Raw genomic sequence first — 16,742 nt, 5'->3', positions numbered from 1 at the left:
TAGGTCAAATTATGTGATAAAGATTAATAATATGATTAATTAATTGTTTTTCAAATTTGAACAAAAAGATGTTTTAAAAAGTTTCAAAACTTCTCCTCAAGTTTTGGGATTTAAAATTTTTAATTAAAAGTTTTAATTTTGAAATACTTAAATCCTAAACCCTAGAATTTTACAAGTTTAAAATACAACCCTTATACTATTATAATATTATAACATTAATATATATATATATATATATATATATATATATATATATATATATATATATATATATATATATATATATATATGTATAAGATAAGCTAGTCTTACCCTTAGTAGGCCTTATTCATGAAGCCGATCTATAAGGGGGTATAAGGTTACTGTCTATAAAATGGTGGTTTAATGGGTATCCACTCTCACCCACCGCTTCCTTGATTGGTGGAGGGTCTTAGCCGAACGGGTAGGATAGGGAAACTAAATCATCATTAATAAGTATAATGATTTTAATAAAGTAACTAAACGTTTTTATAAAATTCTCAATCTTAGTTACTTTAGAAAAAATGTGAAATGATGCTACTCCATGAAATTACACTTTGCACACTGCCAAGTCATTAGTGGAGCATGCGTGGATAACCGACACACTAATTTGGGACTAGAAAAGGTGGCAAAGGGTAGCTCGATGTTTATCATAGATCAATGGAGCGTGTATGGCTAACCAACACATTGATTAAGTGGTAAATGACATCGAGAGTACCAAATACGTTTGCATGGTTATTCACACCTTGTTTACGATCCTCGGGATTCTAGTCACAAAGTTTAAGGGCATATCGAGATTTAAACATACCATTGAAATGTTCAATGAATATTAAAAGAATCTAGGAATTTCAATTCATTTAAAAGTTAACTGTCTTTTTTGTTTTTCATGGTGGAAATTGGTAAATCGTCATTTACCTACCTTCAATTATTTGCAATTAGATTACGGCATCCCTCTTCTGAATATTAAATAATTTTGTTGGGTCCTAGCCCTAATTTCTCATTTGGGCATTTAATTAGGGATTCTTATCTGATCTAAACTTTGTTCCTTTTCTATTTCAGTTGTCTACTTCAAACAACAACAACGCTTTTGGGTCGACCCCTTCCGACTCATTCTCACTTATGAACTTGTATGGGAGGGTGATATTCGTGTTGGATTAGTACCTAAGCCCGTAACTATATTTGGTAAGTACTTGACCTAGTTGTGCATGGTCCATTTGACCGCCTTCACCAAAGCAACATGATAGGATGATTTATAAATAAATAAGTTTTTTATGATTTATTAATATATTATATGATTAATATATTAAAGGAGAAATCATCTAGTTTAATTAATATTAGAAAAGAATTAATTCTCTGGCTAAAAGAGATGAATTAAATACAGGGGGCTGGAATTGTTAATTGTGTTATAGTTGGTTTTGGGCTGTGGATCCTTATGGATTATAGGGTGGACGAAATTAAGGTGTACGGACTCCTTGAATTCGTCCAAGCCTTATTCTACAAGGATCCTTGGACTGCTTAAGGCCTAAGTTATCCAATTAGGGTTTCAGGCTATAACCATAGTAGCTTAAGTATTTAAAGACCCCAAGGGCTACAAAAATCATCTACTAGAAACCCTAAGGAGTTCCTAGAGCCGATTTTGTGCCCACAACCTCTCTCCAAATCCTTCTCTTGCTTCATGGTGTTTGTAAGCCATTAGAGGAGTGACATTTTTTTGGATTAGTGTCTAAGTCCATAACTATATTTGCTATGTACTTGACTCGACTCGGCATGGTCCATTTGGGTTGCATGGCATCATGCATTTGGATAGACTAAAATGAGAGAAATATCACTTAAGTTTTGGTAATATATTATAAGTTCTAATATATTAATAAGATTATTTAATTAGTATTGATCATGAATTAATTTGGAATTAATTAAGTGATCAAAAGGGGACTAATTAAATATATGGGTTGATTGTGTAAATCATCCAAACTTGTATAGTGCGCTAATGCTCCATGGATTATCAAGTTGGGCTAAAACCCATAGGATGCTCCATGGTGTTTTTGTACCTATGGATCATGGAAATGAAAGGCCATGACAATTAGGGTTTACATGGTGTAACCCTAATCGTGACACACTATATAAGCATCTTATTCTTGTCAAAAGTCGGCCACCATGAGAGACTATGAAGGAATGGTGAGGGCTAGCCGATTTCAAGAATTGTATCATTTCTCTCTAAGTTATTCCAAGTGCATTTGATCTTGTTTGAACCATTTGAGGTGTCACACTTGGGGCACTAGGCTCTCGAGCATCATCGTGTCAAGCTACATCATAAGATTGTATGCTAGATAGGGTAATACGTTGGAATATTCATATTTGCATGTATAATAGAGAAAACATAGATCCAAGGTATTTAGGGTTGCATATACACTTAGGAGTGTTAGAATGCTAAAAACCCAACAGTGGTATCAGAGCCTAGGCTTGTTTTCTTGTTATACTTGCAAAATTGGCTAAAAAATCGAAGTTTGGTATTGGCTGCACAGCAGACTCGCCGAGTCCATGAAGGGACTCGATGATTCCAAGGCGAAAAGCATCCAACTCATCGAGTTTGTTCATGGACTCGACGAGTTAGACCCCCAGACAGCATATCTTCGATTGTTTTGGCTGGAATTGGACTAAGAACATTACCCTAAGCTGTTCTTGACCTTATAAACTTGTTTTTGATGTGGTAATGTTCATGCTAATCCAATTTCAAAGATAATTGTCAATAGATTCATGTTTTGTATTAGTTTAAAAGTTATGCTAATTACATGAAAAAGTTTGACGCGAATTATCTTTGTTCTTTTGAGTTTCTTAGATTAATAGGAAAAATTATATGAAATTGTTGTTTTCAATCCATTTTAAACTAAGGGTTGATTCTAAAATGTGTTTTTGTAACTTGTCCTCAAGTTACATGAAAAGTCACATTTAAGTTTCATAAAACTCATAAAGTCTTCCATAAGTTATGAATAAGGAAAAGTCACATTCTTTTAATAGTTTAGAGTCTTCCATAACTTGTCCTCAAGTTATGGAACTTGAAGAGTTTTTTGGATTAAAATTACTTTAAACACATAAGTTATGGAAATTGAATAGTTTTGAGTAGTTTCAACACTTTCCCTCAAGTTTTGAATTTTGAAAAGTTTACCATTATGAATACTTTATTTCCAAGTTAAGCCCTTATAATTTTAAAAGTTAAAATTCAACCCTTATACTTTATAATATTATAAGTTAATAATATTTATATATATGTATAAGAGTAAAGTCGTCTAACCATTAGTAGGCCTTATTCAAAAAGCCGGTCTATAAGGGGGGTATAAGGTTACTGCCTATAAAATGACAGTTTAATGGGTGTCAACTCTAGACCATCGCTTTGTTGACTGGTGGAGGGTCGTTAGTCGAACAGGTAGGACAAGGACTATAATTCTCTCTTCATTAAAAGTATTAATGATAAATATAAAGTAACTAAATGTTTTTTTTATAATACCCAATCTTAGTTACTTTAGGAAAATGTGAATAAGGTGCTAATCCATGAAATTACACTTTTCACTTTGCTTAACTCGGTTATTGGAGCGTGTGTGGTTAACCGACACACTAGTTTGATTTAACAAGGTAGGCAAAGGGTAACTTAATATTTATCATAGTATCGGTGGAGTGCGTCTGGTTAACCGGCACATTGATTAAGGGGTAAATATTAAGGGTACCAAGTGATTTGCATGGTTACTTCACACCTTCTTTTCTGATCCTCGACATCCCAGTCACAAAACCTGGAGGGCACACTCGAGATTAAAACATGCCATTGAACAGTTCAATTAATCTCAAAAGAGCTAGGAGTTTCAAATCCAAGTAAAACCTAATTAAATTATTTCATTTTCATGGTGGAAATTGGTGAATCATCATTCGCCTACCTTCAAATATTTTATAGGTTGGATTACGGCATCCCTCTTCCAAGTTATAAAAGTATTGTGTTGGGTCCTAGCCTTAATGTTTCATATTGGGTGTTATATTAAGGACTTTAAATCAACTATCTTGAATATCTCCCAAAAGATGTCTAGTTCAGACATCTATGATCTTCTCAAATCTCTTGGAACTTTACTTCCTCCACATCCTTCAATTATCCTCCCTTACCCACAAGTTGATGGTAACTCAAGCCCTAATGGCAAGCAAGCTCTATGTGTGCTCACATCTTGGAGATGAAGTCACATATTGACAAGCCGGGAGAGTTGGGTGTCAAAGTCTTATGAAATTTGGATGTTAGATCACTTTCTAAGTCACATAGTGAGTTACCTTTGGGACTACTATGAAATAGACTATGACATGACCCTTAATGATCTTATCTATTTGCTTTGTACTGCTGAATTAGTAATGATTTCGAGCTTTGGTAAAGAAAATTTGATTAGAAGATCAAATTTCCAAACCTTCAATGGACATTGTGAATGGTTGCATTGGATACCGAGTAAGAGCTTTCTCTTCCCAATAGAAAGGGATTGGCCATAGTCAACTCGGTTGACCAAATCATAAAGAGAAAGACTCAGTCTGAGATTGTCCCATGTACCATTCCTAAAGGGTCCATATGGTTCTATTGCCAAAAGGAAAGGGAATTGGTTGCGAAGCTGCCAAATTTACATGAAAGATCATAAGGCTGGCAAAGTCAAGAAGTTTGACTCTACTTTAGGTAATGTCCACTGTCTAACTCGATTAAGTTTCTATTCTTAGATTCTTATTACATGATGTGATTGGGTCACATGTTGATGTTTTAAGAATCAAAGGAAAAGTGAAAGAAACTTAAACAAAGAGTATGCTGAATCTGACCGCGAAGATGGATTTATATCGCTTAATTGAAGATCGGATTCTTGAGCTACTCTTAAAAGTTATGATAGATTGCTAGGAAACATGTAATAGCATAGTTTTCATTTAAAGTTGCATTGTAAGGAAAAGTGTTTTCCGCATTTTATAAATAAATAAAAGTTTGTTTTACTTTATTTTATGTCTCTTTGCAATGACATTTATGAAAACTTGGTGTTTGTATGTTTCTAGGAATATTGAAAATATGAATTTGATTCTTTCATTTGTGGTAGTGTCTATTTACAAAATATGGAAAGATTCTCATCACCCAAGTTTTCTGTTGGATAGAAACTTGGAATAATACAAGTTGTACCGTATGATGAATGAGAACTTTCAACTTTGGAAAATTAAGACTAGTTCCTTGTTCACATGTATATTTGAGTCAAGCGAAGGACTAAGGGATCGAGTACACATTCTTGTGCACTGGTCAAGTGCACCACAAAAGATCGATAAGACTATTTGTCATGATTTACTAAAGTTTAGTAAATATGGTTATACTTACAGGCTTAAGTATAATTCTGAAGCATTGAAAAATTTCAGTGTATGGCAGAACCGATAAAGAATCCGCACTATCTCTTGAATATTTTGCAAGATAGTCTTATATGTCAAGAGGACAGTGGGAGTCTTAAAGATCCTGAATTTTTTTTTCAAGATCTAATCAAGAATAAAAACCTGTAGTTTAACACTAGCACACGACGTGAGGTTTATAACCTATTGTGTTGACATATTTCTATTTCTATGCCCATTCCAATTAAAGTTAGCTTTGCATATGAGTTCTTAGAGGTCTCAATTGGCTGCATAAAAACATGGAAGCAATGACAGGCCCTTGAGCTGTCAGGTGGCATGAAATTAAGACTGCACAAGTTCAATCCATAAGTGTTGGGATTTGTCAATACCCTTGTCTTGTGATTATGGTTTTGAAAAATTCACATGGATAGGAACACATTGTCACACCCCCAAACCAAGGATGGCGGAAACGTCCGGGGGTAGTGGACTTCATGTATAGTTTCATAACAACAAGTATAATAGTGATAAAAGCAATACAGCCAATCATAAATATAATCGAAAAAGAATTACAGGGTTTTGAAGTGTTACATATTTCAATGATTGATTACATCATGATATAAAATTTTCAACACCGTAGCGTTCTATCCTCAAAAGCTTGTGGTTACCTGGTTTCGTTGATTTCATGAGAATACAAGTAGTTTTGAAAAAGTGTCAACATTTAAGTTGGTGAGTTCATAAGCTTTTTATGTGCAGAGTTTGAAAACCGATCTTTGTAATGAGTTATGTGATACCAAGAAAAATCTAGTAGTTTCCTTACAAAAGTTATGTGTAGTCTTTAATTCCTATACTAAAAGTGTACAAGTAATTGTTGGATAAGGTGTCTAAGTCCATAACTATTTCTGGTATGTACTTGACCCAACCCGACAAGGTCCATTTGGGTTGCATGGCACCATGCAATTGGATATACTAAATGAGAGAAATAACACTTGTGGTTATTAATATATTATAAGTTCTAATATATTAATATTATTTAATTAGTTTGATCAAGAATTAATTATAGAATTAATTAAGTGATCAAAAGATAACTAATTAAATATATGGGTTGATTATGCAAATCATCCATAACTTATATAGTGGGCTTAGAGGCTCCATGGATAATCAAGTTGGGTTGAGCTCATTGGATGGTCCATGGAGGCTCTATGGGAGTTACAAACCCATGGGTCATGGAAATGAAGAGTCATGACACATTAGGGTTTACATGGTGTAACCCTAGATGTGTCGACACTATATAAAGCTCATGTGTTCTCCCAAAATCGGTTACACTAAGAAACAAGAGGGCTAGAGCCGATTTTAGAGTGTTATAGTTTCTCTCCAAGTTTACTCCATAGAATTTGGTGTTGTGTGAAGCATTTGAGGCATCACAATTGGGGTGCTAGGCTCACAAGGTTTCAAGGAACATTTACAACAACAAGGTATGTAGTTCTACCTATTATTTATGTTAAAATTGTTCCCCATGAAGGCTAGATACGATCATAGCCGTGGAAATCAACTTTGCATGATAATTAGACAAACATAGATCCAAGGTTATTAGGGTTGCACGTACACTTAGGAAGTGTTAGAATGCTCAAAACCCATCAGTGGTATCAGAGACTAGGCTTGTTTGTTTGTTATTTGTGCTAAAAAGTTGAAAAAAGTCGAAAAACTTGCTCTCTTCCTGATGAACTCGCCGAGTTCATGTGTATCTTCAACCTACTCGTCGAGTAGGTTCATGCACTCGGCGAGTAGGAACCACAGAATGCAGATTTTCAACTTTTGCTACTGGAAATGGACGAGAAACATTACCCTAAATTGTTTTAGTGTTATAAAACTTGTTTTAGGATGAGTAATGTTTGTTCTAATCCATTTATAATCGCAAATATCAATTTTTCATGATTATATGTGTTCATATGATCTTTGAAACTTTGATATGAATATTCATGTTCTTGATCTTATAAATTTAGATGATCATAGGAATTACTTGTAACCCACTTGGTAGTTTAATTCTTGATCATAATGTGTTTTAATGGAGTCCATAACTTGTCCTCAAGTTATGGAAAACCAAGAGTCACACTTGAATTAAAACCATTAAAAGAACACAAGAGTTAGAAAAATGAAGAGTCTTCATTTTTAATACTCTTATTAACTCATAAGTTACAAGAAATGAAAAGTCTTGAAAGTTTACAAAACTTGCCCTCAAGTTTTGGAACAAGTAAAGTCTTGATTAAAACTTTAGTTCCAACCCTTAGATTTTTAAAAGTTAAAATACTACCCTTATACTTATAATATTATAAAGTTATTAATAATATATATATATATATATATATATATATATATATATATATATATATATATATATATATATATATATATGTATAAGATCAGAGTCGTCTTACCGCTAGTACGCCTCATTCACGAAGCCAGTCTATAAGGTGGGTATAAGGTTGTTGCCTATAAAATGGCAACTTAATGGGTGTCCACTCTCACCCACCGCTTGCTTGACTGATGAAGGGTCGTTAGCCGAACGGGTAAGACAAGGACTTATAAATTCTCATTAAAAGTATAATGATTATTATAAAGTAACTAAATGTTTTATAAATTCCCAATCTTAGTTACTTTAGGAAAAATGTGAATAAGGTGCTAATCCATGAAATTACACTTTGCACCTTGTCTAAGTCGTTGGTGGAGCGGGTGTGGTTTACCGACACACTAACTTGGACTTAACAAGGAAGGAAAAGGGTGACTTAAGTTTTTCATGAGGTCGGAAGGAGCGCGTGTGGTTTACCGGCTCTACGATTAAGTGAAAAACATTAAGGGTACCAAGTAATTTTCATGGTTACTTCACACCTTGTTTTCTGATCCTCGGTATCCCAGTCACAAATCATGAAGGGCACACTCGAGATTGAAACATGCCATTGAAAAGTTCAATGAATCTCAAAGAATCTAGGAATTTCTAAAAGCCAAATAAAACCTTATAATTTATATTTCGTTTTCATGGTGGAAATTGGTGAATCGTCATTCACCTACCTTTCAAATATATTATAACTTGGATTACGGCATCCCTCTTCTAGGTTATAATATATTGTGATTGGATCCTAGCCTTAATACTACATTTGGGTGTTTTATTAAGGACTATCCCTATATCTAAACTAAACCGTTTTCCTTCTTTTCAGATGTCTTCCAACAATGCTACTCTTGGGTCAAACCCTACAGGCTCCTTCTCTCTCATGAACCTTTGTGGGAGAGTCATCTTTAATGGATCTAACTTTACTGATTGGATCAGAAACATCAGGATGGTCACTCGTTACGAGAACAAGGAATACGTTCTTGATAAGGAGCTCAAGGTGCCTGAGCCAACTGCTACTCCTGAGGAGTTTGCTGAATATGAGGCACATGAAAGAGATGCTACTATAGTGGCATGCATCATGATGGCCACCATGACAGCCGAGCTCCAAAAGTCCTATGAGGACTACTATCCTTTTGAGATGCACCAGGATTTGATGGACCGCTACCATCAGAGTGCTCGTCAAGAGCGATATGAAATCATCTACTCTATGATCACAACCCGAATGAAAGATGGCGAACCCATCACAAGCCACATGCAGAAAATGAAAAGGTATGTGGATCGATTGATGAAGTTGAATGTGAACTTCTCTAAGGAGTTAGCAATAGATATTATTTTTCACTCCTTACCTTTGTGTTATGATCAATTCCGCATAACATACCACATGAATAAGGAGGAAGTTACACTTAGCAAACTTCAGGGACTCCTAAAGACCACAGAATCAGGTCTTATAGGTAATTCGGTTGTGACCACTCCTACTACTACTCCAAACTCAGCACATGTCCTGGGAATCGGGAAAGGTAGAGGGAAGAAGAGAAAGAACCCTTTGAAGGGTACCAAGGGTAAGACCCTTGATGGATCCTCTTCTAGCGGAACCAAGAAAGGTTTCATTACACCTTCTTCTGATCCCAAAGAGGCTTAATGCTTCTACTGCCACGAAAAGGCGCTCTGGAAGCGTAACTGCCCAAAGTACCAACAATATTTGAAGGATGGGAAAGTTAAACCCAACCATGCAGGTATTTACACTATCTCATCTAATAATTCACTCTATTCTAACTCTTGGGTCCTTGATACCGGTTGCGGTATTCATATTTGTTCTGAAATGCAAGGACTAAGATGAAGTGAGAATGTGGAGCATGGAAAGATAAACTTAATCATGGGGAATAGGAAAGTTTCACCTATCACCAAGATTGGAGTTTATACTTTGTTGCTTAGTAGTGGATTTACTTGAGATTTGAATAAATGTTGTTACTCACCAGAAATGGCAAGAAATGTTATTTCCCTTCATGCTTTGTATAAACAAGATTTTACCTTTTTTTTATAATGAAACTGGTGGAATAAATGCTTTCTTTAATAATGTGTTTTATTTTAAAGCATTACCTTGTGATGGTGTGTATGAAGCTGTGTCTGTTGTAGATAACTTACGAAATAATGTTGTAACACCGTAAATTTCAAAAACTATTTTTCGCATTTTATAAAAGCATAATTCATTTAGTATCCATAAAATATCATTGTTTGAAATTCAAATCCATAACATAATAAAAATCCCAAGATCTCATAAAATAAATATCCCGCATGTGTACTGATCCGGTCGGCGCCTTCCCGCGATCCTCACTAGTACCTGAAACACATAACACAAAACACTGTAAGCATAAAGCTTAGTCAGTTCCCCAAAATACCACACATAACACATATTAGCCACTCGAGGCTATAACTATGTGGGTCCGTGCACCCAAACTCTGTGAACCCTCAGGTTCTAACTCTGATACACATGCACATCATAAATCACATAGAAGAATGCAGTGCAACACATACGCATATATATATATATATATATATATATATATATATCATACAAACACTATAGATGTATGTTGTAAAAGTCGAATAGTGTGTATTGTAATGATTCGCATTTGTATGTTATTTTACTAAGTCAATTTTGTATGCGAAGTGTCAATGTATAGACTTAGTATAGTTTTTGTATGCTCCCTATAAATAGGGACTTAGGCTTGAAGTAGATACACGATATCAAAGCACAATATTTCTCTTCAGCTTACTTTGTAATCAGTCTTAATAAAAACGAGATCTGATTAATATTTACTCCGTGTGTTCATCATCTTTCATCATTCAAATCTATTGTTTCTTTTCTTAATTCTCGATAACAATTCACATCAATTGGTATCAGAGCAGGATTCAAACTGCTTAGATCTAATTTTTGTATAAGAATCATTTGCTTTTTGAGTTACAAAAGTTACTCAAAATTTTCCGCGCAATTTTGCTTTTGAAAATCACTTTTGATCTTCAGATTTGAATCGATTCTGTATTTGAATTGTTAATTCGAGTAATCGGTTAGTGATTTTTGATCAATTCGTTTGATTAAATTCTGAAATTCATCAAGTTCTCAAGTCTTCAGATATTTTTCTGAGTTCATCAATGGCGAACTTCAACATGAATACAATGACTTCTTTCTCTCATTTGCTTGGTTCTTCAACCAAAATTCTGATGTTGATTCCAGAATACTATGATCAGTGGGCTGATAGAATGGAAGATTACTTAAATGGAACTGATGAAGAACTTTGGAATTGTATCGATGGAACAGTACAAGCTCCTGCTAATGTTCAACAAATTGGATCATCCACTGGATCTCCTGATGTTGAAGATCAAAGAAAACGACTGAAGGATAATGAAAAGAGGTGCATGAGGGAACTAAGAGGTGCTCTACCTCCTGTGGTTTACAATTACATTCGTAGTTGTAAAACAGCCAAAGACATCTGGAATACTCTAAAAGAAAAGTATCAGGGTAGTGAAAAGACGAAGATCAATTATGTGAAGCAATGTCTGATTGAACTGAAGGAATTCAGAAAAAAGGATGCAGAAACTCTCGAAAGTTACTCTCGAAAGTTGTAAAATGGGTGGTTAAAGGTGAAAAATCAAACAAAATTTTTGAAAAAGATGAAAAACCAAAGGTTGAAGTGAAACTAAATTCTCATGAATTCAAATTGATGGTTGGAAACTATTCAACAGAAAATAATGTTTCAAAAAGAAAAGCAAGAAAAGCAATTTTCTGGCAAGTTGTGTCTAATGAAAAATCAAGAGATGAAAAAAAACAAATTTCAAAAACATCATCAATTGATAAAAACACAAAAACATATTCAAGTTTTCATAAACAAATAAACTCTGTTGACAAGGTTCCATATGTTCGCAAATATGACAACAATCAAAAATTTGAGAATTCGCAAAAATTTGCAAATAATCAAAAGTTTCAAAATGTTGGCAAATTCACGAATACTTCATCAGGTTTGAAGAACTCAACTCAATTCAAAATGAAATTTTCACCAAAACAACCAAATTTTCCAAATCCTTCAATATCAAAACCAACCAAAGTTTCATATACAAATGGAAAATTTGATGTTAGTACGATCAATCATTGGTTTGAAGGGAAAGGAAAGAAATATCAAAGTGGAAAATTTTCAGATGAACAAATCAAAAGTGCATTTGATAAGTTCACAAATAATTCTTCAATTGAAAGTTCATCATCTCATAATTCGCAAGTTCCAGTTCAAAAATGGAAACCAGTTATCAAAAATGCGAATGTTGTGAAGGATAAGATTACAATTAATGGAAATCCAAAACTATTGAATGATTATATTTCAAAATCTAGAACTGATGATGTTGATATAATTGATTATGTTACAAACAAAGTGAAAACATGGTTTTTAAATTCCAAAAATTTGTTTCATTCTACTAATGATGGACCCAAAAAGTCTTGGGTTCCTAAATTTTTTCAATAAATGCAGGTGATATGTGACGAGCAATATGATATGAAATGGTACGTTGATAGTGGTTGCTCTCGTCACATGACTGGAAGAAAAGAAAATTTGCGAGATTACAGAAGCTTGGAAAATGCTGGAGTTGTCAAATTTGGAAATAATCACAAGTGTCAAGTGAAAGGATATGGGAAAGTCACAAATGGAAACTTCACAGTAAACAGAGTGGCCTATGTTGAAGGACTTCAACATAATTTGATAAGTGTATCACAACTTGTTGTGGGTACTGGAAATCAAGTTGTATTCAATGAAGAAGGAAGTATCATTTCACATGTCAAGACGAATGAAATACTCCTCAAATCCAAAAGATATGGTGATATGTTTACACTGGAGATCAAACCGGTTGTGGGAAAACCAGTTGTGTGTTTACTATCAAAAGCATCCAATGATCTTAGTTGGCTTTGGCATAGAAGATTGTCACACTTAAACTTTCGAAATATAAATAAACTTGTAACTGAAGATTTAGTTCGAGGGTTACCAGTACTAAAATTTGACAATGATTCTTTGTGTGCAGCTTGCGAACAAGGAAAACAACATCGAAAGGGTCATCCGATTGTGATACATTCAAAAATAGTAGATCCATTGGAACTTCTTCACATTGATCTATGTGGACCATCAAATGTTGCAACAATAAACAAAAAGCGGTATATTTTAGTTGTTGTAGATGATTTCTCTAGATTTACGTGGGTGTTTTTTCTCAGGTTGAAATCTGAAGTTGCTCTGACGATGATTGATTTTATCAAAAAGAATGAAGTTAGTCTGAAGAAGAATGTACGAAAAATTAAAAGTGATAATGGTTTTGAGTTTAAAAATCAAACTCTTGACAGTTTTCTCAAAAGCAAAGGCATTTCGCATAATTTTTCATCACCATATACACCACAACAGAATGGTGTAGTGGAAAGAAGAAATCGATCTCTATGCGAAGCTGCCAGAACCATGTTGACATATGCGAATCTACCTCAATATCTTTGGGCAGAAGCTGTGTCCACAACATGTTTTACTCAGAATCGATCATACATTCATCGAAGATTTAATGTTACTCCATATGAAATAATCAATAATCGGAAACCTAATGTAAAATTCTTTCATGTTTTTGGTTGCAGGTGCTTTATCATGAATCTAAAAGATAATTTGTCCAAGCTTCAAGCTAAAGCTGATGAAGGCATCTTTTTAGGATATTCACAGAATTCAGTTGCATACAGAGTGCTAAATAAACGAACAAGAAAAATTGAAGAAACTTTCAATTTAACATTTGATGATTACTACCTTAAACAAATTGATAGTAAATTTGATAATAAACCAATACTTGTAGATTCAAATACTCCAATTGATAATTCTGAAATCAATGATTTTGATTATGACTTAATTTTTGGAATTCCTGACAGGGCCATTGATGCAGAAAATAATGCTCCTGATAATCAAACATCAGAATCCTCAAAACATACTGATGAATCAACGATAACTTGTGAAAGCACACCAGATGTTCATAGGGAACAAGAACATCAAGTTGAGGGGGAGCCTTCGCAAAATCAACAAGAATATCAAGATGCAGATCATGTTGAGGGGGAGCATGATGAAACAAAGACAATTAATCTTGATAATAATGAAGAATTTCATGTAGTTAATGATAACTTTTTTGTTGCAGGATCTGAAAATGAAGATATGTATGAAGATGCACCATTAGAATTTGATCCAAATTTTCCACCACTCGAGAAATGGACACGAAATCATCCAAAAGAACAGGTAATTGGTAATCTACAAGAAGGTGTGTTGACTAGAGCTCAAATTCGTGCGGAAAATGAGGTACTAAATCCAAACCAAGAACTTTGTATGTTTAATGTTTTTATTTCGAAAATAGAGCCAAAAACTGTAAAGAATGCTATGGAACACTCAGATTGGGTTGTTGCTATGCAATCTGAATTGGCTGAATTTGAACGAAACAAGGTTTGGAGATTAGTTTCTAAACCTTCTGATGTTTCAATTGTTGGATTAAAATGGATTTTTAAAAACAAAACCGACAAAGATGGCAATATTATTTGAAATAAAGCAAGACTAGTGGTAAAAGGTTATTCGCAACAAGAAGGCATTGACTATGAAGAAACATTTGAACCTGTTGCAAGACTTGAAGCAGTTCGCATATTTTTAGCCTATGCAGCTCACAAAGACTTTGATGATTATCAAATGGATGTTAAATGTGCATTCTTAAATGGAAAACTCGAAGAAACAGTGTATGTTGAACAACCACCAGGATTTGTAAACAGTGAGTATCCTGATCATATGTATGTCCTTGACAAAGCTGTATATGGGTTAAAACAAGCACCAAGGGCCTGGTACGCAACACTTACAAATTTCTTGAAACAATCTAAATTTAAACAAGGATCAGTTGACCCGACATTATTTCGCAAGAAAGTTGGGTGTCATCTAATGCTTGTTCAAATTTATGTCGATGATATTATCTTTGGTTCAACTGATCCAGCATTGTCAATTGAATTTGAATATTTAATGAAAAGTCAGTTTGAAATGAGCATGATGGGAAAAATTAATAATTTTCTTGGTTTAAATATAAGACAGAACAGAGAAGGAATCTTAATCAATCAAGAAAAATATACGAAGAACCTGCTTGAAAAGTTTGGAATGCTAAACAGCACAAAGCTCAGAGTACCTATGGCAGTAGGAACAAGGCTAACTCCTTCGTTAGATGCTCCTGCTGTTGATCTAACACTGTATCGTAGCATGATAGGGTCTTTATTGTACTTAACTGCAAGTAGACCTGATATTATGTTTTCGGTTTGTTGTTGTGCTAGATATCAAGCTAATCCAAGAGAGCCTCATTTGACTGCAGTGAAAAATATTTTTCGCTATCTAAAGGGAACTGTTTCTTTAGGACTTTGGTATCCTGCGAAAACAGGATTCTTCATTCAATCTTTTTCAGATTCCGATCTAGGAGGATGTACTTTGGATAGAAAAAGTACGACTGGTGGATGTCAACTATTGGATGGAAAGTTGGTGAGCTGGCAATCAAAGAAACAGACTTGTGTGGCTATATCAACCGCTGAGGCAGAATACATATCTGCGGCTGCTTGTACTTCACAAATTATTTGGATTCAGAGTCAACTTCGTGATTATGCAATAAACATGAAAAAGATGCCTTTGTATTGTGATTCACAAAGTGCAATTCACATTTGTCACAATCCAGTGCAACATTCAAAGACAAAAAACATTGCTCTTCGATATCATTTTATTAAAGATCATGTGGAAGATGGGAATATTGAAATTCATTTTGTCAAAACAATTGAACAACTTGCTGATATTTTTACAAAACCTCTTGACGAAAAATCATTTGTTCGAATTTTAGCAGGTTTGGGGATGATTAATGCAAATTCCCTTTCGTCAACACAAGAATAAAATTTTTGTTCAGCAGCTAAGAGTCAAAATCATTCAGAGATTACTGTTCATTCAGAGGCTTCGCATGGCTTCGCAACCACATTTTTTCGCATCTGAGCTCATAATCACTATGGTAAGGTTTACGCATACTGTTTTATTTCTGAAAAATCAAAAATCCAAAAAGATTTTTTGTTTTATTTTTGAAAAATCGAAAATCCAAAAAGATTTTATTTTTGTTCTTTAATTTTGAAAAATCAAAAATACAAAAAGATTTTATTTGTTTTGTTCTTTCATTTTGAAAAATTCAAAAATCACAAAAATATTTTTGTTTTCTTTGTTCTTTAAACTGTGTGTTGAGAAATTAATACAGGGCAACAATGCGAAGAGGTCATACATTTGTGTTTCTGTGGGAAGGTATTAAATTTCTTTTACAAACTAGTTAGGATGTCCCTAGAAGCATGTTGCTGTATGTAGACCAAAAGCCTCAACATGACTCTATGTGTGACAAGAAAGCCTTAATGAAATTTTCTCAAGAAAATTTCTTCCCAAAAAGGCTTATATTCGCATAAGTCAAAACGAGCTACTTTACTCTTCTCAAATGAGTTAAGAGTTTTCTATTTTGTCCAAATATAACAGAGGTACACTTCGATTCTTAACCAATCTTTTTAAACCAAACTGTTCTTAAAATCCAAAATTTTTTTAACGAAGATTTGTCCTTGAGGTTTTTGGTCAAAGCAATCAAAACCTAGACAGATCACAACTCTGTGTTAAAGATCTAACATCATGAGTCCGTGATGAAAGTGAAACCCAAAAATCATACACTTTAAGGAATTGACGGGGAACTTTGTTCCAGATTTTTACGAAACCTTTGTTTCAGTATCAAAAATTTCGAAACTTCAAATCATATTCAATTCACATGCGTGGTCTTGATCAAATATTTACAACCAAGAATGTTTGTTACCCAACAAGATCCAAAACAAATTTTCTTTTGAATATGATTTCAGTGTAAGTTTCATTCGCAAATGCTTGTCATGATAAATATTTTC

The sequence above is a fragment of the Lactuca sativa genome, chromosome 3, assembly GCF_002870075.4.
Source record: "Lactuca sativa cultivar Salinas chromosome 3, Lsat_Salinas_v11, whole genome shotgun sequence".
Classification (NCBI taxonomy): domain Eukaryota; kingdom Viridiplantae; phylum Streptophyta; class Magnoliopsida; order Asterales; family Asteraceae; genus Lactuca; species Lactuca sativa.
This window is presented reverse-complemented; position numbering follows the sequence as displayed.